General features: G+C 43.4%; 1 protein-coding gene across 1 annotated transcript in view; it reads left to right on the top strand.

Moving 5' to 3' along the window:
- The window catches only part of PTGS1 (prostaglandin-endoperoxide synthase 1), a 126,330-nt gene that overhangs the window by 12,908 nt on the left and 89,663 nt on the right, over positions 1-23,759 (top strand). The window lies entirely within an intron of this gene.

The following is a 23,759-nucleotide window of genomic DNA, read 5'->3' as shown; positions in this document are numbered from 1 at the left end:
CATTGGGATATTCCACTTCAAATGTCGTTGTCTCTTACAAAGAGGTGGTTCACAAATCACAGGGTCAGCACTTTTCTGAAAGTATAAACCTGCGTTCTTAATTCTTTTTCTTTTTTGTTTTTACGATGATGATTATTATTATTCTATAATTATACGGTGCACCATATTTCTGCAGAGTTCTACAAAAAAACAATTACATTTAAAACACCACCTCTTCTCCGTGCAAAGTACAAAACTGAACCGTATAAGGAGATCGACTAAACAATGCAATACAGTAAAATAAATAAATAAAGGGGTCTATGTATTATGTATCCATCTCGCTGGAAATATGAAAATATCCCGATTGTGCGAGTTATATCCCCGGCATTTAGGAGAAGCCTTTCACAGAAGTGAAAGACTTCCCCGGGGAAGCTAACACTGCTCATTCGCACAGTGTCAGTTTCCGGAACTGGCTGTGGGCTGCCGGGGAAAGATCGAAAGAGCTCTCTCCTGCACTGGGTGCCCCCATTGGCTAACAGTAGTTTACACCACCTGAAGATGATGTAAACTACAGGGGCTAAACTCCGAAAAGCTTTGCTAGGGGACAGATCGTAGTTCATACTTATCGACATTCAGCTCCCTCCTTCCAGGGAGGGAGCTGAATGTCTGTATACAGCGGGGGGCGTGGCCAGGCGATGATGATGTATTGGGGCAAGGCCAGGGAGTGACCACGTGATCGCATCATTGTTTCCTTGCCCCCTCTTCACAACGCCGCGCTTAATGACAATGAGAAGCAGGCGGCATTTCCACGATGACGCGATTCAGCGCAAATCGTGTCACCGGCCAGCCCCGCTGCAGGCAGGATGGGGGGGTGGTGGTCCGGGGTGATGCGGGGGGACTGCAGCCGGGAGATTGGCCTACTTTTTCGGGGGACTGGGAGCGGAACCCGATGTTCGGGAGACTCCCGGCAATCCAGTATCAAGAGGCTATTACCGGCTGTAACCAGAGGTAAGTGATCCCCACGGGGAGGACCCGGTGCGATCAGTGCTGGGATACCGCACCAGCCGCTGCAAACAGAGACACTGTGGTTCCCCAGACTCAGGAGGAGAGCCATACAGCAGAGATGCGCTGCCGCCATCCTCCACAAGTTATACGAGGAGGCAGACACTAATATTGAGTGAAAGCATTGCCTCTGGATCCTGTGCACTTAAGGTAAAGAATCCCAATTTGTGCTTTTTAACTTGCTGCTGAGCATTGCACACTATACGTATGCAACTAAACTATACAGGAGACTGTGACTAATTGCATTTCATTAGTGAGGATTTATACTCAAGTTACCTGGTTTCATATTTCACATCGTTTTATACAAGGACCGATTTAAGTCCAAGTGATACTATTTTATACATGTATGTTTTATTATGTGGTAGATTTGTTATATCTCATAATTGCTAATTTTGATTATGTATATTAAATTTGTTATATTTTACTAAGAGAAGCCTTGTCTAAATATTTTGTTTCAAAGGCAAGTGGTTATTACACAGGGGCGGATCTAGACTGTTCTTTTAGGGGGGGCGATTTAATGATTAATTATGACTCTTCCTCTTTCCTGTATTGGCACCTCCCCTTTCTGGTCCCAACGCCTGCCCTTTACAGGTTTTTTTTGTGGTCACATTGATTATTACAATGTATATGTTTATGTATTCACTATATGACTGTGAATACACAGTTTTAGCACCAGCAGGCAGCAGCGATCTCCCTGTTCCCCCCTCCCACCAGCCATCTTTCCGCTCCCCCCTCCCTCGGTAATTGGATCCACTAATTCACTATTACCGTTACAACCACCATTCAATAATAACTGCACTTAGTAAAGGGAACTAAAAGACGATATACTACACAATGAGACACTGCCCGAGCACTGGTATTGTGAATGGAGTGTGACAACTGTGGGAGGAGATAAGCCAGTCCTCCGTCTGATTTCTGTAAGTTATTTTTCGGTTTCTTTTAAAGCTTTGCTAGAATAAATACAAATGAAATACCGTATTGATGTGGAGCCATTATCCTTAGTTGTGTCCAGGCAGTAGGCTGTAGGGGTGGTGGTGGTGCGGCACTGCTAATCCCATCATCCTAGCCCCACCCCTTGCGATTCCAACCACGCCATTGGAGAAGGGGCAGAAAGCTGAAGGGTTGTATTCCAAAATTTGTGAGTCTCCTGGTAATACTGGAGCTTTAAGTCAAAGGCAGTTCTTATAATAACAAACACAAATATGCCGAGAAAGAACATTTACTAGGAATAATTAAAAAGAAAATTAAAATAAACCGCTTATAATGTAGGGTTTTCTTTTCTTTACCCATATGGATATATTACTAATTCCCTTCCCCAGTTTTGTGTTCTGGTTTTATGCTTTCCAATTAGATAACAGATATTCAAGTCTACATGGTGCTTCCCACAATTCTGTATTCTACTTTATTTGATAGTCAAAGCACAGTACATTATTGTGCTATCACGTATAACACAGAATAATGAGACTATGTTCTGCCAATAAATGGAAACATTTACATATATATTTGTGTTTTGGGTTGTGTTGTCCTGGAATTTAGGTATGCTTTCGCCCTTAGCAGTATGTTTTCCACTCAGCAGTAATTAAAGGAGCCGACCGCTCAAAACTGTAAACTTTGATTGAAGTAAATATGATAAAATACGATTTACCTCCCCACGATTAATCTGTCAGAACATCTAATGTCTTCAATGGTCCAGAATTGGTCTCCTTTCTGCTACTACAACTTAGCATAATAATGTTGGCAATATGGCACCTCTCAGATCTGTTATTCATGTAAATGGGGTGTTGTTTGAAGATTTGTAACACCCCTATATGTTTTCTTAGTAGCTGAGGGGAAAGCTCCATCATTTTAACCGTCTGGGAGACTTGATGATTTGGCTGACTTAGGAAGTAAGTTTATAATTAGTGAACTCAACCCAAAAACTAAATTTTAAGTTTTAGATTGTGTTCTATATTTATAGTCCATTTCTTTTTTTTACATTTTTTAAATAAAGCTTTTAGAAGTATATAGCTGTACACAGTATGTAGGGAGGATGGTTAGCTATGCTCACTGGACATGAAGACATGTTTAAGGATATGGGGGGTATTTATCAAAGCTGGGAGAGAGATAAAATGTTAAAAAATAATTTACCAACTAACTATAACTTTATAAACACAGCCTGCAAAATGTTAATTGGGAGCTGATTGGTTAGTACTTTATCTCTCTCAATTTTATCTCTCTCCCAGCTTTGATAAATACTCCCACAGCCTCTTATAGCCAGAAGATGAAGGAAAACAGATAGCAGTTGCACAGTCCAGTCCTAAGTAAATTCTTTGAATGTATACTGATGATGAATGTTGTTATGAAATATAGTGCAGAAAAAATGTAAAAACACAGGGCAAATATGGAATAAAGATGGCTCACTTCTACTCCTTGCTTTCTATTTGCCTCCTCTTGGTGACTTTGCGGGATTATCTGCCAGAGGGTGAATTTAGAGGAATCAGAGCTCAGTGACGGCACAATGCCGAACACACATAGTAATGAGATTAGATAATACCATGCAGTATGTGCATCGCTCTCTCCCCTCCTCCCTACGCCAAAGTCCTCCGTCACCTCTGCTCCGTTGTTAAGCAGAGATGTATAAACCTCTATTGTCAGATGATGGATGTAACCATAATCTTCAAACCACACTATTTCCAAAATAAAGACACAGACCAAGTTAATGCCATTTGAAAATAAAAGGTCAGCTTTATTTATTACAATAATGAGTATGGTGGCAGAGGAAAGAACGGCAAACCACCGGCGCCAGATTGACTTAGGCAAAAGACAAAAGATGTGCCCAACTTACCAGGGCCAACTATCCCACAATGGTAAGTGAGCTACTTGCAAGGGCCAACTCTCCCTTTCTAAGCAAGTAAGACACCCATGCCAATATAATACTTGCAAGGGCCAACTCTCCCTTTCTAGCAAGTGAGACGGTATCCAACACCCATACCGATGCACGATTTTAGCCCTCCCGGATGAGAGGCGCTGCTGACCCCAGTAGGGTGAAATCAGCCTAACCCGTGCATTGAACGGGTGTGCACCGCCCTTACTGCAGCAATATGGACGCTTTACAGACTGCCGGTTTTTCCCCGCCATGAAATAAAGCCGACACAAGACACAATAGGGAAGGGAGGGTGGAAGATCAGAATCAAAGAGGCTGACTAACCTACAAACATTACCCATAAGCCCAGTAACCACTCCCCCCTTAACGACAAACAACCTATCCCTGTAACTTAGCAACTGTCAATTTCTAAATTACCACTCCTTTCACATTATTAACCCCATCCATCCCTGTCAAGAGTTTTATATGCCCTCTGTTCTATGCAAACCTTGGTTATTTTAAACCTCTATTGTCAGATGATGGATGTAACCATAATCTTCAAACCACACTATTTCCAAAATAAAGACACAGACCAAGTTAATGCCATTTGAAAATAAAAGGTCAGCTTTATTTATTACAATAATGAGTATGGTGGCAGAGGAAAGAACGGCAAACCACCGGCGCCAGCTTGACTTAGGCAAAAGACAAAAGATGTGCCCAACTTACCAGGGCCAACTATCCCACAATGGTAAGTGAGCTACTTGCAAGGGCCAACTCTCCCTTTCTAAGCAAGTAAGACACCCATGCCAATATAATACTTGCAAGGGCCAACTCTCCCTTTCTAGCAAGTGAGACGGTATCCAACACCCATACCGATGCACGATTTTAGCCCTCCCGGATGAGAGGCGCTGCTGACCCCAGTAGGGTGAAATCAGCCTAACCCGTGCATTGAACGGGTGTGCACCGCCCTTACTGCAGCAATATGGACGCTTTACAGACTGCCGGTCTCTCCCCGCCACACATGGTTCCCATTAATTAACCAGGCCCGCCACCATACTACCTATCTCACTAAAACCCCCAACACTGAAAAATGCTCCAAGGGGAACAAACAATTCCTCTCCTCCATGAAATTAACCCCATCTCTTCGAAAAAATGGGCAATCTAGACTCTGAGTAGTTGATAATGCATTGCATTCCCGCCCTACCCCAAAAAGTGTCCAGCCACCCATTTGTCCACCATTTTCTAGGCCCTGTCAATCACAACCCCGCTAACCATGCGCAAAGTAAGCCTGGCACAGATCACCAACACACAATGCCACCCAAAGGAATCTGCTGCCGTCTGTAGACCAAGCAACAAAACATCCCACGAAATAGAGGAATCGGATGAAAAAACTGGACTGTGCAGCCCAAAATAAAAGTGACCAAGCAGTTAGACGGGCCTAGAAACCAGGTAATCACCCATAGTGCACACAAACGAATAGATGAGGAACATGTAACTATAGTAAACATCACCAGAGGAGGAGGTGGGGAGGGAAAAGGGGAGGAGGAGGACTTGACCCGAGGTAAAAACCTACAAAAAACCTGCTGGATCTTTTTATTTTGTTAATAATGTCATTCTCATATTCTTATTGTTTATTAGTTTCCATTCAGTTTAACTATTAGTATTAGCCAAACGTTGTCCTAAGCAGGGCAAAAAATAGGGCAAATCCCTCGAGGTGGCAAGTTGGCCGGAGCACTCAAGTCCACAAACAAACATTACACATCATTAGTCCACATGAAATAGTCGTTGGACTTCCATCATCATAGAGCCTGTATCCCCTGCCGAGCTGAGACTGCAAGAAAGTCTCTCACTGCTGCCACAAAGTCTGATAGGCGATCAAGGGACTGAGGAGCCAAGGACCGACATGCGAAAACTCTCCATGGTGGCTTGAGGATTGTACGGGGTATCATCTGTGCTGACGACTCCATCATTGACAACAGAAGCGACAAATCGATCCCTGAGGTGGAGGTAGGAGGGGATCGGGCCACATCGATGTCTGAAATAAAAGAAAAACAGGGGCAGTATCGAACTCCAGGGTCTCTTGCATTCAGGCAATGCACCGCATGCGCAGGCGCAGCAGTGTAAAGAGAAAACGGGACACCAATCAAACCTCACTGCTGTATGAGTGGACCCAGCACGCCGACATGGCGGATGCTGAGGGAGCAAACAATGCCAACCCTTGTTGTAAACAGAGCCCCCCGAATGTTATAACAGCAGGGGCCTCAGAGCACCCCCACTGACACAAGCAGCGCAGCGATGGCTCCTGAATCGAGGAATGTAGTAATCCCCGATATTGGCAAACCCGCATAAACACTGACCACGCGTCACCAAGCCATTAGGAGATCACAACCCACGGCCCGGGGAAACCCAAGCCGTAGGCATGTTCCGAAATTACAGAGGGTTGTGTATAAGACACGGTGTGCCTTGAAGAACGTTGTATGTAGGGGTGATGGACTCGGGACAAACTTGTTTCCCTATGTAAACTATATATAACTATGATTAGGTATATATGAATGGGGTTGAGAATGCAATGTAAGTTGTGGAGTTCTCTAACTTCTATAAACATATATTTGTAAATAAAAGGGGGTGCGTATGAGATATTTTGTAATTTGAAGAGCGATGCATTTGGGGGTGGACTCGTGTCAAACCTGTACCTGTTTGTAAAATAAGATAAATATATATCTGATTAGGTCTCGATTGGAATAGGGATGAGACTACAATGCAGAAATGTGTAGCTCGCCCAACTCCTATGCACTATATTTGGAATATAAAAAATGTTCACATCAAAAAGTAACATATAAAACAAATATTCCCAAAGGCCAGAACCCACGCTTGAGTAGGAATTGGGCCACTGAGGGGATACCTGCAATCATGCCAGCAGCTATTGCATGAACGTACCTTATGTATGGTCACACCATGTATTAGACACAGCCCTCAAATTAAACCGGTATGGAAAAAACACCCATTCATGGGTAAGGAAAAACCAAACCGTGAGCGCCGGCTATAGGGAAAGGGCCAGAATAAACCAAACGGAATAAATACAATACAACTAACGAAAGTACCAGGGAAAAATTATATAGACAAAAGAAAATAACCCCAGTCACTAAGTGGTCCAGTATGCACGAGCACCGGCTACAGGTGAAGAGCATAAATTACTGTACGTGGATCAATACAATTCAGCTACAGAAAGCATAAGGGGAAATCATATGGATGAAAGAAAAATGACACCCCGAAACGTGGAGTTCCTATGCCTTTACGCTTATGACAAAAACTTATAACAGAGAAAGTGAGTAAACAAGTGAAGAATAACAGAAGGTGATAGGTGACCAATACTTGATTTTTGCTATGAGCCCGTGATACCATTCACAAACTGACTCCACCTTGGGCACGCGGTGAAAGAGGGAGCGGAGAACGCTTCAGTTCCCTATGTGGTCATAGGGTCCCAAGACATACCCCAACTCTATTAAACTCATGGAAACCCATGTAATGTAAATTAGTACATTTAGGACATAGAATGTATATATTAGCGTGATATTAGTAAAATTGCGCAAGAACACATTTGTGATAGATTAACTTATGAATACTCCATTATACATATCTGGGCCCTATTACATGTTAGGCAAAGACCTTGCTCATGGAGCTATTTATTCCTGATCACACAGAGAGAAATAAGTGAAGTTAGAATACAGAAAGAAGAAAGAGAGAGAGGTTAGGGACAGGGTTAGAAAGAAAAGAAATGTAGAACTACACCTGAGTGTAACCATGCAGCCTGCAGATCAGAATCCAAGAAAAGAGAAAGATAGAGAAAAAAGAAAGATAAGAAATTAGAGAATAAAAAGAAAGACAATATGCAATATCTAACAGCTCTGAATATGACTTCCCTGCTTGCAGATCAGAATCAAAGAGGCTGACTAACCTACAAACATTACCCATAAGCCCAGTAACCATTCCCCCCTTAACGACAAACAACCTATCCCTGTAACTTAGCAACTGTCAATTCCTAAATTACCACTCCTTTCACATTATTAACCCCATCCATCCCCGTCAAGAGTTTTATATGCCCTCTTTTCTATGCAAACCTTGGTTATTTTTAAATGCATTCTTGCCAACTTTTTATATCTCCTCTCCAGGAGAAGCTCGGAAAGGAGACGCAGCTGGCGGGCCGGCATTAGGCTATGCGCCATCACGTTAAACTATTGTGAATTGTAAGCCAGGATGTACTAAGCTAAAAAATGCTTTAAAACCCCGAAAATGCCATTATCTGGGGTTTAACCACATTTGTACTAAGCCCTGGAATTTGATGCATTTCAGTGCTTCGACCCAGTGGGTAACGCCAATCTGTAGCTGGCGTTATCCAATAGAATCCTATGGGCTTCTTTTTGGGATGCCCCCTGAGAGGGATCCAATCGGATGCCAGCTCCCCCCATGGCGCACGTGTCAGAGGGACTTCTGGGTAATAAACCCTCAAGTCCCTCTAACGCAAAGGACAGCTCTTACTGGCAGAGCTGTCCTTTGCGATTTTCTAGGTACATATTATCGCTGGTATGTACCCGATAATTGACCGTATGTATGGCATTGTGGATGTGATGCTTAGTACATCCTGCACATATAGTCTTTTACAAGTGGTCCATATAAATGTCTAAGAAAAACCTTATATTAAAATGTATGTAGCCACATGGATCATTGTGCCTTATAACCAATGCAGGAGAATGGCACTAATGATCCCTTTGAATGTGTACTGTATATCTCTCATATTTTTTTCTATGTATATAACAGCTACATAATGGGAGTAAGGTGCAATCAGGGAGATTGCTAGACTATTCATGGAGTCAGGGAGATTGCTCCTATTTCAAGGAGTCTCCCTGACAATCAGGGAGAGTTGGCAAGTATGGATCAACATAGCTTATCATATGAGGTGTTTATGATAAACTCAGTAGCAGAATACAATGATTGGATATAGATAATCGTATCTAAAGCTATCATTTCTAGAGGACTTTATGGGGGTGATTTATGCTAAATTGACATCTGAGGTGTTGTAGATTTACATTTATAAACACACTTTTTTTAGTATTTAATAAACTTAAATGTTATGTTAGATGCCATTTCATAATAGCAATAAGGTAGATATATGTGAAAGTTTAACAAAAATAACTTAATAGTACCATTGTAACTATTCAAAGGTGAATTCAGCTGTGCGCATTTTAGGTGAGTGTTACTGAAACACAATATGAATGCTTGCCCTAGTGAACAAGCTTCTGCATGTATGATTTCCGAGAATAACATTGTGAAAAGTACAGAAGCTTTTCTTTTTTTCTTTTATTAATTAAGCGTTAATTTTTAGGACACTGAGAAATCAGATGTATATAAAATATTTGGGAAACCATGAATACGTTCATTCATATGACTTATGTTTCCATTTAAATGTCAGTAGGAGGAATTTAAGACCATATTTGCATACAATTTATCAGAAGATTGTGTTATAGCTAATAGCGGCACAATGTGTAGCTACATAATACAGTAGTAGTTGGGCAGCTGTGACACATGGACATAGAACATGACTGTTAGATGATTTGTGTGACAACAGCAGCTTTACAATCAATCTTCCACAATACACATGCAATAAAACCATATAACTACAGAAGTGCAATAAGGATATAATGTTCTTTTTGGTGATTTAAGGAAGATTACACTAGTCATGCTCATTGTCTGGGAAACTGCTTGCACTGATCATCTACCTTATTTCTATCTGTAAAAGTGTCAGAATATACAACACTTAACTCGTAACTAATGGAGCATACACACAGTCAGATTTGTCAGATGAACGATTGAACGATTTTTGACTGCATTAAAATGAATGGAATCGTCCAAGTCTGACTGCAAACACATCAGATGTCAGATATCGTTATCTGACAAACGGGAACGCGCATCGTTCATCGTCCATCGTTCAGGCATGTCAGATATGTCAGATTTTCCTTCAGATATGAACGACTGAACGATTTTTAAATTGTTATCGTTCAGATCTGAAGGAAAAATCTGACCGTGTGTATGCACCATTAGCTTTTATATTGACAGTGCTGTTATTGTGATGTAAGATCAACTTGTTTTCTCATATGAAAGCATGCTAGCCTACTTTTGAAAAAGCATTTCAGGGATATTGGGAAAGCAACACCTATAATGTGGCAGCATTAAAGTGGAAATGTAGTGTTCCGCTCTAGAGGCATGTCATAAATTTCACATCCAAATGTAAACGAGGCCCAAAGCAGTGTCATAGTGTCAGGGACCCCTTTGAATGTGTACTGTATATCTCTGATTTTTTTTCTATGTATATAACAGCTACTTAATGGGGGTAAGGTGCAATCAGGCAGATTGTTAGACTATTCAGGGAGTCAGGGAGATTGCTCCTATTTCAGGGAGTCTCTCTGACAATCAGGGAGAGCTGGCAAGTATGGATCAACATAGCTTATCATATGAGGTGGTTATGATAAACTCAGTAGCAGAATACAATGATTGGATATAGATAATCGTATCTAAAGCTATCATTTCTAGAGGACTTTATGGGGGTGATTTAAGCTAAATTGACATCTGATGTGTTGGAGATTTACATTTTTATAAACACACTTTTTTAGTATTTAATAAACTTAAATGTTATGTTAGATGCCATTTCATAATAGCAATAAGTTGGATATATGTGAAAGTTTAACAAAAATAACTTAATAGTACCATTGTAACTATTCAAATGTTAATTCAGCTGTGCGCATTTTAGATGAGTGTTACTGAAACACAATATGAATGCTTGCCCTAGTGAACAAGCTTCTGCACGTATGATTTCCGAGAATAACATTGTGAAAAGTACAGAAGCTTTTCTTTTTTTTCTTTTATTAATTAAGCGTTAATTTTTAGGACACTGAAAAATCAGATGTATATAAAATATTTGGGAAACCATGAATACGTTCATTCATATGACTTATGTTTCCATTTAAATGTCAGTAGGAGAAATTTAAGACTATATTTGCATACAATTTATCAGAAGATTGTGTTATAGCTAATAGCGGCACAATGTGTAGCTACATAATACAGTAGTAGTTGGGCAGCTGTGACACATGGACATAGAACATGACTGTTAGATGATTTGTGTGACAACAGCAGCTTTACAATCAATCTTCCACAATACACATGCAATAAAACCATATAACTACAGAAGTGCAATAAGGATATAATGTTCTTTTTGGTGATTTAAGGAAGATTACACTAGTCATGCTCATTGTCTGGGAAACTGCTTGCACTGATCATCTACCATATTTCTATCTGTAAAAGTGTCAGAATATACAACACTTAACTCGTAACTTAGCTTTTATATTGACAGTGCTGTTATTGTGATGTAAGATCAACCTGTTTTCTCATATGAAAGCATACTAGCCTACTTTTGAAAAAGCATTTCAGGGATATTGGGAAAGCAACACCTATAATGTGGCAGCATTAAAGTGGAAATGTAGTGTTCCGCTCTAGAGGCATGTCATAAATTTCACATCCAAATGTAAACGAGCCCCAAAGCAGTTTCATAGTGTCAGGGCTGCCATCAGGGGAGGACTGTCGTGATAACAGTCACAGGCCCAGAGGGAGAGGGGGCCTGGGTGTCAGCGGGGAGGAATACACGGGAGGAATATGTTGGAGGGAGAGGGGGCCCGGGTGGCAGCAGGGAGGAATACACGGGAGGAATATGTTGGAGGTAGAGGGGGCCTGGGTATCAGCGGGGAGGAATATGTTGGAGGGAGAGGGGGCCTGGGTGTCAGCGGGGAGGAATACACGGGAGGAAAATGTTGGAGGGAGAGGGGGCCCGGGTATTAGCGGGGAGGAATATGTTGGAGGGAGAGGGGGCCTGGGTGGCAGCAGTGAGGAATATGTTGGAGGGAGAGGGGGCCTGGGTATCAGCGGGGAGGAATATGTTGGAGGGAGAGGGGGCCTGGGTGGCAGCAGGGAGGAATATGTTGGAGGGAGAGGGGGCCTGGGTATCAGCGGGGAGGAATATGTTGGAGGGAGAGGGGGCCTGGGTGTCAGCGGGGAGGAATACACGGGAGGAAAATGTTGGAGGGAGAGGGGGCCGCGTATTAGCAGGGAGGAATATGTTGGAGGGAGAGGGGGCCTGGGTGGCAGCAGGGAGGAATATGTTGGAGGGAGAGGGGGCCTGGGTATCAGCGGGGAGGAATATGTTGGAGGGAGAGGGGTCCCGGGTGGCAGCGGGGAGGAATATGTTGGAGGGAGAGGGGGCCTGGGTGGCAGCAGGGAGGAATATGTTGGAGGGAGAGGGGGCCCGGGTGGCAGCAGGGAGGAATACACGGGAGGAATATGTTGGAGGGAGAGGGGGCCCGAGTGGCAGCGGGGAGGAATACACGGGAGGAATATGTTGGAGTTATTGCTCAGTATGATCCAGTGGCGGATTTTGCCCAGGGGATGCGAGGCTGCAGCCCCCCCAGTAAAATCCACCACCTCAGTGTAGTCAGTGCAGTCCGTGACTGCACTGGCTTTATTGTGTTGACTGGCAGTGGCTTCCTATTGGAAGCGCTACCTGCCAGTCACATATACAAGCAACCTAAGGGGGAGGTGTCTCCTCCCCCTGGGACTGCCAGTCTGGGCTGCTATTAGCAGAGAGCAGCTTCCAGGAGGAAGCCACTATTCTGCCTTTCCGCAAGCCCTAACCGGCTCCTGGGGCTGCAGACGATGCAGCCCTTTGGATGCGCACATGCACGGCTCCCCACCACTAGTGCGCATGCGCTGGTCCTGGCACATGACAGATCTATTGCGCAGGCGCCGGGGCCCGGCCAGGACGGGAGCAGTGGGTGAGTAATTGCACCCTCCCTCTCATTTTCAGCGGCGGCAGCCTCCCTCACCTAAGTGGGTAGGAGCCGCCACTGGTATAATCCGTATATGTGGCCAAAAGAAACCTTATTTGAAAATGCATGCAGCTATAGGGATCATGGGGCCCTATAACCAATGCAGGGAAATGGCACTGGTGATCCCATTTAAATGTACATATCTCTGGGTTATTTATTTTTTTGCAAGTACATCGCAGCTATATAATGGGGTAAGGTGCAATCAGGGAGAATACTACACTCTTCTGGGTGTCAACTTTTACATAGCCTAACACACAAAACCCTTATTTACTATCATTCGATTTGAAATCGTCCTCAAAATCGGACTTCAAATTACTCTTCAAATCCCCAATACAATAGACGTGCTTCATGCTTTCGATTTGAGCATGAGCAGGTCGGATTCACACATATACATGCAGAGATAAGTGAGATGCCTGCATGTATCTGGCTGGAAAAGTGTCTAAATAGTTAAATCAAAAAAAAACGTGGGTTCACCCCCAAAAACACAACCAGCCCCGGACTTTGCCAACCCTGTTCTGGTTGACTAAGTACGGGAAAACATGACATAGGGTCTCCCTGTACTTAGTACAACCAGCACAGGGCTATGGGAAGCAGAGCTGGTTCTGGATTTAAAGGGGAAAAATTTGCATAGGGTCTGCCTTTAAGATCCAGAACCAGCCCTGGACCCTTTCTAACAGGGGGCTAATGCCACAGCCAGGGAAACCCTATCACTGGGCCCCCCAGCCGCAGCATCAGCCCTGACCGTTACTCAGCCCAGGCCAGGGATCCCTGGGGAGTTGGAGACCCCTTCAAAAAAAGGGGTCTCCCTCTCCAGGGCACCCCTAGCCTGGGCTGATAGCCTGGGGCTATCTCCGCCACCCCTGGGCGGTGGGTGGTGGGTTGATTGTGACAGTGTGGTGTAACAAGAGATATCAATAAACATTGTCTTTCCAGTAGAACTGCAGGTCCCAGCAAGCCTCCCCTGCATGCTGGTACTTGGAGAACCACAGGTACCAGCATGCGGGGCAGTAAGGGCCCACTGGGACTTGTAGTTCACCTGTAATGAACGCACAGACACGGAGCTTCAAAGGATGAAGCCGCGTCTGTGCGCTTCATTCGGGAAGGAGTAATCCGTCTGGTTAGACTGATTACTCCTTAATGCAAGGGTCCGGTTTTATCACTTTATTATTTTAACCCATGGATGCCTACTGGAGAAGGGACCAATGGAGGCAAGATAGGTGAGTATTGTGTGAGTGTGTGTATGTATGTATTAAAGTTATACTTTTTAAGGTGTGTGTGTTTTTCTTGGGACATTTCTTTACAGGTGAACTACAAGTCCCAGTGGGCCCTTAATGCCCTGCATGCTGGTACTTGTGGTTCTCCAAGTACCAGCATGCAGGGGAAGCTTGCTGGGACCTTCACCTCTACTGGAAAGACAATGTTTATTTCTATCTCTTTTTACACCACACTGTCACAATCAACCCGCCACCCACCGCCCATGGGTGGCGGGGATAGCCCCGGGCTATCAGCCCAGGCTAGGGGTGCCCTGGAGAGGGAGACCCCTTTTTTTGAAGGGGTCTCCGCTCCCCAGGGATCCCTGGGCTGACTAATGGTCAGGGCTGATGCTGCGGCTGGGGGGCCCGGTGATAGGGCTTCGCTGGCTGTGGCATCAGCCCACTGTTAGAAAGGGTCCAGGGCTGGTTCTGGATCTTACAGGGAGACCCTACGCAAATTTTTCCCTGTAAATCCAGAACCAGCTCTGCTTCCCATAGTCCTGTGCTGGTTGTACTAAGTACAGGGAGACCCTACGTCATTTTTGCCCTGTACTTAGTCAACCAGAACAGGGTTGGCAAAGTCCGGGGCTGGTTGTGTTTTGGGGGATAACCTCACGTTTTTTTTATTTATTTAACTATTTACACACTTTTTCCAGCCAGACACATGCAGGCATCTCTGCATGTATCTGTGTGACAACGAACTGCTCATGCTGAAAGTGAAAGCATGAAGCAGTTCGTTGTGTCAGGGATTTGAAGAGTGATTTGAAGCGTGATTTGCCGTTCGATTTGGACATGTACTTGCCAAATCGAACAGCAAATCACTCTTCAACCCCGACTCAAATCAAATTTGTTTTGCAAATCGCAAAACAAATCGACTAATAGTAAATGCAGTGAAAAAAACGTTTTTCACTGCATGCGATTTGAGTCGATTTGAGAAGTGCTAAATCACTCCTCAAATCGACCTGCAAATCGACCAATAGTAAATTTACCCCATAGTGTTAAGCTACATACACACATAAAGATTATTTGTCAAACCAACCAACTAGTTGATTGGTTGGAATGAAAATCTGGTAAGGTATGAAAGCAAATGATAATCAGCAATTTGCTCCCAAACACCAGAAAATGGACAAAAACTATTGTTTGAACAAATTGTTTAGGACAAACATTTAACAAACTTGTCTGATGACCATTTTCATCTGTTTTCTGGCATTTAGGAGCAAATTGCTGATCATCAGTTACTCCTATACGTTACCAGATTTTCATTCCAACCAATCAACTAGTTGGTTGGTTTCACAGATAATCTTTATGTGTGTATGCAGCTTTAAATTTTTCAAAATGTTGACATTATGAATGTCAACTGTTAGCATGTTGACACTCTTATTTTAGCCTAACCCTAATTGTAGCCTAGCCCTTACCCCAATTGCAGCCTAAACTTAATAATAACCCTAATTGTAGCCTAGCCCTAATCTTTATTGCAGCCGAACCCTAACACTAACCCTAATTGCAGCCTAAACTTAACACTTAGCCTAACCCTAATTTCATTTGTCTACATTCTGACTGTCGACATCCATAAACTCGACATTTTGAAAATGACCACATTATGTCAGTGTCAACATAGTAAAGTCAACATGTTAAATGTTGATATCCTCAACGTGGCATCATTCAGACCATGTCGACATTATAGTGAAAATTTTTTGGAATGTGGACATGCTGACTTAAAAAAATGCTACAGGAGGACAGTAAGTTATGTTTACAGTACCTATTCTTTTGGAACTAGGAAGATTCCTGAATTTCAAAAATGTCATGGTTTCTTTCTCGGCAGAGCAGGCCACCCTACTGGGTTCCGCTTCACTTTCTTTAGGAGTGGAATAAAATTGCATGATTGTGGCTCCATCCCTGCTGTGTGATGATGTGATTAATGTTGTGGCACAGCAGGAGGAAGGGCCATGGTAACATTTCATGGTTTCTTTCTCGGCAGAGCAGGCCACCCTACTGGGTTCCGCTTCACTTTCTTTAGGAGTGGAATAAAATTGCATGATTGTGGCTCCATCCCTGCTGTGTGATGATGTGATTAATGTTGTGGCACAGCAGGAGGAAGGGCCATGGTAACATAATTTGCACTTGTCTTTTGAACCTCGCCTCTGGGATCTCCTGGCGAGAAGGTTAAAAATGTTGGTAAATACTGTATATTGTGAGTACAACTGCATCCATTGGTGCCAAGAGGTAGGTGGGAACAGATTATCCGAACCTGGGCTTAACTGGGCAGTCCGATGTTATAAATGCAGAGGGATCCCCCCTTACGGCACTCACTATCTTTGCAGTGAATCTTTTTACAAGTGGAAGTGGCTACGTCCCATGCTTAGCCAATGGCCGTCTAGTAATGGGGTCCACGAGATGTCTTGGTGGTCTTGATTGCACCTATTCATAGGTAGGGGATCTGTAGTGAAGCTGGGTACACACTATACAGTGTACTGTACGATACGACGCAGATCGGTACAATATTTCGTACACATCGTATAGTGTGTACACCCAGTCCATCATTCCTGGCCATCGTTCATCGTATCGTCCCATCTGCTGTCCTGCACGTCAGATAGGACAATGCAACGAACGACGCTGTGCTGTTACATGCAGCATGTGACGATACATCCTGCAGTCGTACGACGGACTGTGCAGTGTGTACGGCATGCACAATGTATCGTTACATCGCTTGCTGCATTGCCGGATCGCACCGTCGTATGGTGTGTACCAGGGGCGGATTGGGAAGGAAAACCAGCCTGGGAAATTTTTGTAAGCAGTGCTAAAGGGGGTGGGGTTTGTCAAGGGGGGGTCCCTTTTCATAGGGCCTCATTCTGAGTTGGACACAGTTGCAGCCATCCTTGCATCTTTTGCTTCAGTTGCGTCTCTGACTTTAGGCTATTGACGTTACCATGCGTCAGAATATGCAAGGACTAAGACACCCACTGTCAGTGTCTAAGTCTTTAGACACCACCATCGGTCGCACCATTGGAACTTTCACCAGTCCTATGCTAGGTGCAGATCATCCATCTAAGTATGTCCTCCAATGTGAGCAATTCAGCGTCTCTATAGCCAACCCCCTGTACCCGCCTAGGAACACCAAACACATTTCTCATACACTACTTGGTGCTTGCGTCTAAATCCGCACTGTAACTCAGACACATGCGCAGATGAAAAACAATGCACAAGAAAAAAATAAAACACTTTGGCCACCACAGACAAAAAATAAACACATTGAACCCTGACAGGGAAAAAAAACAAATTGTCGCCGACAGGAAAAAAATAAAACACATTGGCCCCCACAAAAAAATAAATAAAACACATTGGCCCCTGCAGGAAAAAAATAAAAGCACATTGTCCTCCACAAAAATAGGGTGGCAGTGTACGTGCCTGGGGCCGGGGGGGGGGGGGGGGGGTTGGTAAGCAGTGTATGTCCCTGGCCTGGAGGGTACTGTATGTCTATGGGGCCAGGGCATAGGGTATGATCTGGAGACTGGGGTGTAGGGTAGGTTACGGGTATGTTCCAGAGGTATGGATGGTAGTTAGGGTGGGTACTGTATCGTGAGGTCAGGGGGTAGGGCTGGTGAGCTAATTACCCTCCTCGAACTAGCACCTGGAACACAAGCTTCATAAACTCCACCGCCACTGGGGTCAGGATGGGTGAAGCAGGATGGGAGTAGTAATAGTTGTGGGATGCAGTGGGCAGGATGGGAGTAGTAGTGGGAAGTGGGGGCAGGATGGGAGTAGTAGTAGTGGGAGGCAGGGGTTGAAAGGGAGTAGTAGTAGTGCAGATCAGGGGACAGGATGAGAGTAGAAGTAATGGCAGAGCAGGGGCAGGTTTGGAGTAGTAGTAGTGTGGGGCAGACTGGGAGTAATATTAGTTCAGAACGGGGCAGGATGGGAGAGGTAGTGTGGAGAACGGGGCAGGATGGGAGTAGTGTAGGGAATAAGCGGGCAGGATAGGAGTGGAAGAAGCTGAACAAGAATCACCTCCACTCTAGGGTCACCGTAGCTCATACATATAGATTCTTACAGGAAGCAGGGGTGCTTCTGGAGCAGGAATACCCTTCTCCACAATAACCCCTCTATGAAAGCAGTGAAAAGCCCTGTTTTCAGCTGAACAGGACTTTTCACTGCTTTATGAATAATAGACCCCAAAGTTCCAACAAGGGGTGAGGGAAGGAGTGAAGGGTAATATTCCTCATATTCAATCAGAGTGCACAGAGTCGGACAGCAGACCATTATGCTCTATGTAACTGTTGAATAAGTGCTTAGTTGGGCCTTATAAAATAGACAACTCACTACCTGAGTTGAAGCAGAACATTTATCCCTCTCGTGTGATAAACTGTCACCCTGCTGCTACCCTTCACTCATTTTATTGTTAACACACAAAGCACACATGGTTTCCTTTACATCCCTATCATTGTGTTCCTATGTCGTAACATACTGTTCCAGTCCCACTGTGCATGCGTGCGCTGCGCTGGCTTGTCAATCTCAGCCAGTTTCACAAAGCAGTGTGGCAACATTGTCTTAGACATAGTGGTGATACTGTAGGAGGTATTCTATTGCTGCCATAAATAGCTACAGGAAAGCGTCCCTATCACCACTTTTAATAAATAGGGGGATATTTATCACACCTTCTAAAGACGACAAGTGGAGGTGATGCTCAAAGCAACCAATCAGATACTTACTCTAGCTATCATTTATCTAGTACAGTCTATAAAATGATAGCTAGAATCTGCATCTCCACTTTGTTCTCGTTAGAAGGTTTGGTATATCTTCCCCATAATGCCCTATTCTATAAATCCATGTGCAGGTACATGTAGTCATCTTTAGTTCAATGAACATATACAGGCTCCATAAGGCACTGACGTAAACTTTCTGGTACCCCCCAGTGCACAAGTGGAGAAGTTGCCCATAGCAAACAATCAGCTTCTACCTATCATTTTATAGAATGTAGCCTACTTAATAAATGTTATCTCAAAGATGATTGGTTGCTGGCTATGGGCAACTTCTCTTCCAGCTGCGGGGGGGAGGAAGGGAGTGGTTCAAAAATGGATGGTGGAAAAAATAAGTCTGTATAAGTGGTTTGTTTGTACAATACTGTATGATTAATGAGTAATTTAGTTCTTATGTGCAATAGAAAGGGGCATAGGAAATTGCAATGAGCCTCTAGTTCAGGGGTGGGGAACCTATTTTCTGCCAAGGGCCATTTTGATATATATAAGAACATCCTGAGGATGCTCCGGGGAGCTATAAGGGCAGCGGTGTGACCGTCTGAAGCGTCCTAAGGACACTCCAGGCAGCACTGCGGCATAGATTCTGGCTGCAGGGTGCCATTCTAGGCACCCTGCTAGCCAGATGAGGCTAGCAGAAAAAAGCTCTGAGGGCCTGACCAAATGATTCTGTGGGCCTTATACGGCCCCCGGGCCTGAGGTTCCCCATCCCTGCTCTAGTTAAACAATTACCATGTAGATGGCATATAATGATTTCTGGAGAGGGCTGCATTTTTGGGGGGCGGCCGACTTTTGTATTATGTACCACCCTGAAGCTTACATTTATTTATAGCTCATTCTGTAACATAAAATCTTTTTTTTTGCATTTTGGGGCATAGACCACATTCAGTAAAGAACCCCCAATCTGGTCTAGTTTACACAGAAGCAAACCTTTGTATCCACTTCAGATGCCGCCATGTGCGTAACTATTGGCATGGCGTAAATCTCTAAATCAGGCCTAGCTACGTTTGTTACTTTTGCCATATCACAATGTTTCATTTAAATGTAAAATATCATGTTAAAGAAATTGTGTAAAACAAAATAGAATGCAACATTCCCATTTACTTTATTACATTACCAAATTGAGTACACATAACTTTATATAGATGACTCTTCTCATTAATGATTACATGTAGTACCTGCTAAATGTCTACAAGTATCCGTTTTACAACTATGATTAACAGGAAGGTCTGGCCACATCGGCAATAATGCATTCCATACATTGCAATGTATACAGTACCAGCTACAGCCTGGTATTTCACACAAGATATATAGCAGCAAATTGATTTCTGACAATAATATAACTTGTAAATAGTATGAAAGTTACAAACCTACAGAAATATAAATGTTTTGTTATTAGAGATACTCCCAACACTTTTACTAAATTATCCCTGTTAATGTATATTGTACGCTATTAACATAATCATGTTTGTATTCTCTTTGTACAAATATTAACTTAATATATATATATATATATATATAAAAGGGTAAATTATGCTTTATTTGAAGAGTAACTAAACCTTTTTGTATGTTATAGAGCAGGGATGGGGAACCTCAGGCCCGGGGGCCGTATAAGGCCCTCGGAATCACTTGGTCTGGCCCTCAGAGCTTTTTTCTGCTAGTCTCATCTGGCTAACAGGGTGCCTAGAATGGCACCCTGCAGCCAGAATATATGCAGCAGTGCTGCCTGGAGCGTCCTTAGGACACTTCAGACGGTTACACCGCTGCCCTTACAGCTCACCAGAGCATCTTCAGGATGCTCCGGGCATTGCTGTAATCACCGTTGATTGTGGCCATGCACTTATGTGATGTCACATGGAGGGGGCGTGGCCTGGGCCCGCGAATAATGTTATATATATCAAATTGGCGGTCGGCAGAAAGAAGGTTCTCCATCCCTGTTATAGAGGGAGTAAGCTACACTTACTACTTAACCTTTCCTTGTATAGCACATCTTTATTCTCAGGACAGAGGTAGTCAAACTCTTAAGGCACCCTAACGGTCCAGGTTTTAAGGATATCCATTGGTGAGCACTGATGGTTAAATCAAGACCGAGATACTAATTAAGACACCTGTGCCCAAGCATGGTCATTCTTGAAACTTGGACCGTTAGGGTGACTTGAGGACAGAGTTTGGGAATCTCTCTGCTTATTTGTTATCCAGCCTCATCGCCCCCGTCCCATTAATTAGGTATCCAACTTGCTGCTAGTTGCTGCAGTGGGTACCAAAGTACCTGAACAATTAAGTGTTGCCCCTCTTTACACTCTGAAACTTGGTGAACTAACATCATTTGAAGATGGCATTGGTTCCCGCAATCAAACTTTTAGGATCTGTCTTATTAGCGAAAGTAATTTTAGAAATTATGTATTTTCGGAATGTGATGGTGTTACTATACGCCACTGTGAGGTATATATGGGCACTGTGAGGTATATATGGGCACTGTGAGGTGGCGTATAGCAGGTTACACTTACTGGGCAGGTTCTCCGCCGGCTCCCTCTGTCACTCTGGTCGCTTCTCACGCTCCGTCTGCTGTGCTTGCGCCTGTCTTCCCCCGGGCTGCCTTGATCCGCCCCCACACCCGCCTCCAGACTGCCTGCTTCCAGCACGTGTTGGAGGAATGGGCGGCGGCTGCCTGTCACTTAAACATAGTAGGTCCCTCACACTGCTCAGCTGCAGCGCTGCTGCCTCTGAAAACACAGCGATGATGGCTGCGCAGCCACGGTCAGTCTCTCAATCCAGGGCTCCCTATGGTCCACTGCGTCCCCAGCGCGTGCCGACTGTATTCCCGCCGGTCCATACACTCTAATGGTCTGGCCACACTAACGGGCAGGCAGGGCTCCCCATCTTGAGTCGGGTGGGAGAGTCTCTGCCACGAGCCCCATTAACATTGAACAGTCTGGCTGGGGGGAAAATGGGAATGGGGATATGATTGGGTAAAACAAATGAGGTTATTGGGTGGAATATTATGAGAAGGGGGATTAAAGACAAAACATGCTCAATGGGTGTTACTAGACCCCCTATAGGCAGTGATAGACATGCCCCTCCAGCAGGGCACACCCTAGTGAAGCTAGACACTTCTTTGAGCGGAGCATGGCACACCATTCAACAGTGCGGGGCAAACTCCAACCACCTAAAATCTCCCTGAAACTAGTTTTCAAAAGTAGGCAAGTATGACCTTTCACAGTGTTTTGCTGCTACATTATGTCCCCAAGAAGCATCAGTACAAACTTGTTGTGCAGCCTGTTGAATTGCACCCTGTCCTGACTTCTCCATGGCTCCAATTTCTACTCAGTAATCTATTACTTCACTCAGGTCAGCTCCCTGCTTTAAGGTGTGTCTGGTTAGTCTGCCTCTGAGCATGCATTGCGTTTACAGCCCTCATTCCCTTCCCTATAAAATATATTTGTACATCTGCTTTTTACCCTTTCACTGCCAGTGGCCTGTGCCAATTGTGCACTTCAGGCTGATACTGATGCCGGTTACATCATTACTTTTCCTTTTTGTGTTTTAGGGTTTATGGTAGGATATTGAAAACAAAACAAAACATATTTGCATTATATGTGAGTTGTATAGCAAAACATTAGCATAAGTAATAAAAAGCTGAGTGTAACCATGCTTCAATCCTCTGTTATATTCAAATGGTAAGTTTAACCCCACCAATGCCTAAGTAAAATCTGCTACATTTAAAGTTATAGCAAGAAGAATTCAAACTATTTGACCTATTATAAGAATGTGACATCATGTCTTAATACAACTAAAGTGTATATATATATATATATATGTATATATGTATATATGTACATACACATACCTATATATATATATATATATATATATATATATATACATGTATGTTTTTATGTTTATATATATATATATATATATATGCATTTTTATATATATATATATATATATATATATATATATATATATAATTTCTTTTAATGTGCAAACACACCTATTTATCAGCCAGGCACCTACACTTTCCACTTTTGTAGGTAACAGAAATGCCATCAGCATTAGTAAAAATTGTAAAAGCTACAATTGTTGCATGCAAACGATTTATGAGAAGTTTATGATGTGATGAATACTCCGCCATGTGTAGATGTTTTAGAACTTGAACAAACTAACATTGTCTAAAAACCACACTGGTTTACTATTTCCCTATTTTACATTTACCTAAATTTTGCACCAATTTTTACTAGATTTGTGAAAAATATAAAATGGAGGCATAACTGTTACTCTATAGAGTTAAGCTGCATACACATAGAACGATTTTGTTACCAACAATTTTATGAACGATTTTCTGTCAGATTATCTGTCAGATTTTTTAAAGTGTAATGAACGATTTTTTGAACTACAAACGATTTTTGTAACTTCCCTTAATGAAAATCGTTCAGTTGGTCAGTCAGAATGAACTACAAACGGGAACGCGCATGAACGATAATTGTTCATCGTTATAACTCAGAAGCTGAACGATTTTTTCAGCGATTGAACGATAAAAAACGTAATTAACGATAATCGTTCAAAAAATCGTTTCGTGTGTATGCACCATTAGAGATATATCTGTAAGGCGCAGCAAAGGGGATATACATAATGCATGGAAATACAATATAGACAAAATAAATGCAGATGTGAAAACTAAGGGTAGGGTAGCAAGGCCAGATTAATAATTGGGCGGATGGGACTACAACTCCTGGCCTACACATAAGAATAGGCCCATCGTCATTTCAGCGTGACGATGACTAGTCGCCAGGGCCGGATTGATGGCCACATTGGCCTGGAGCTGAAAATGACCAAAGGGCCTATTATTAGTAGCAGAGGAGGCGTGACCAGTGCTGTGTGGGTGTGGCCAGTGCCATGCGGTCGTGTACTCCCTATACTCTGCTCCAATGTCTCCCTAAATATG

Source organism: Taudactylus pleione, unplaced genomic scaffold (genome assembly GCF_031769625.1).
Source record: "Taudactylus pleione unplaced genomic scaffold, aTauple2 ptg000009l, whole genome shotgun sequence".
NCBI lineage: Eukaryota > Metazoa > Chordata > Amphibia > Anura > Myobatrachidae > Taudactylus > Taudactylus pleione.
The sequence above is the reverse complement of the archived record's forward strand: the minus strand, read 5'-3'. Positions and strand labels throughout refer to the sequence as shown.